This window comes from Primulina huaijiensis, unplaced genomic scaffold (assembly GCF_012295235.1).
Source record: "Primulina huaijiensis isolate GDHJ02 unplaced genomic scaffold, ASM1229523v2 scaffold21977, whole genome shotgun sequence".
Classification (NCBI taxonomy): domain Eukaryota; kingdom Viridiplantae; phylum Streptophyta; class Magnoliopsida; order Lamiales; family Gesneriaceae; genus Primulina; species Primulina huaijiensis.
In genome coordinates this window covers 6942-8530 of record NW_027355474.1, presented here as the reverse complement: position 1 = coordinate 8530, position 1589 = coordinate 6942, and positions in this window count along the sequence as shown.

Sequence of the window (1589 nt, the reverse complement as noted above, 5' to 3'; positions counted from 1 at the left end):
CAATGCATAACTTTCTTGAATTCCACGTAAATAATAGAATGTAAACAAACACACATTTCCATACAGTATACATCCAACCATCAAAACGAATAAATAATAGGTGGGGAGTTGAAAATTAAATTTTACTTATTTAACCTGCGTCTAGTAGAGGAGAAGAGTTGAGGAGACTGAAAATTAAATTTTACTTACTGAGTCTGATCCTAGTGGAGGAGAAGAGGTGAAGAGTTGAAAATTAAATTTTACCTACTTAGGCTAAGGCTAGTAGAAGAGAAGAGTTGTGAGAAGAAAAATAAAATTTTACCTACTTGGGCTGTACGTGCTTAGTAGAAGACAAGAGTTGGGGGAGAATAAAAATTAAATTTCACCTAATTGGGCTGCGCCTAGTAGATGAGAAGAGTTAGGGATGGTGAAGGTTGGAGTCTAGTAGATGATCTTGAGGTGATTAGAGTGAAGAGATCGAACTATGGAGAGAAAGGGTTCACATTTTTCCTATGGCAAAGGCCTAGTGAGAGAAGTTATAAGACAAGGTTAAAGAATTTAAATATCTCGCAATAAGACATATGTGGAAATAAAAATCTTAATTGCTTATACTCAAGCAAAAACAAGGTACTTGAACTTCAAACAACAATATGTGATGAATAATACATGACCATGTGTGCGAATGTACTTGGGTTAGTCCCAAATAACATTAAATAAGCTAAAAATAGGTTTGACTTTTATATGTTTGTAGTAAAATACATTGATCGGTTCATTAATAAACAAATCTTGTCGTCAGTCCAAAATATGTTCCTTCAAGCACCAACCACTAACACATTTATTATTTACGAAAAATTACAATATGTTTGCTTATTTATGATATTGGTGCACTATAATTCATGTGGTGCAGCAAAGACGCTGCTTCGGGTAGAGTTGAAGTTATTTTATATATAATTACTCGTTAAATTCCAATATGATATTGAATTGAAAGGAATGAGTTTAAGTATTGGAGGCGCAGATAATCTGAACAAATTTTTTTTTTTTTTTTGCTTTATGGTTTTCCTTTTATCGCCCGAAGCAACAAGTTATCGGCACACATCATTGACTAGATTTTGTGCTCCATCCTACCTTCCAAACTTGGACTAAACTTTATTTCCCTACAATTCATCCTACCAAATTAACAATGGAAACATATTTATATTATATCAAAATAAAAATTTAACTACTAATAACGATACCGATTAAAGTAAATCATGAGAAGGATAAAGCATGTATATATGCAGGCAACTGTGGTATATACACGGCTAGACTATATAATGGTTCAACGGCAGGCACGTGATTGTGTTTCTAATAGGAGAATTTTGAAACCAAACTCTACAATTGTAGTTCCAATTAATGGACTTGGTTTGGTTTATTGACGTTTGGGTTCAAAATTAGAATTGACTCACTTTATATTTGTGATAGAATCATGCATGCATGCAATTTAATTCGCAATACTTGCCAATGAAATCATGATTTAAAAAGAATGTTAAGTGTTATTGATTAATCATGTTTATAAATTCAAGAATCTAAAGCGAACCAATATTATATATAAACATATCCGAGAAGTGCTG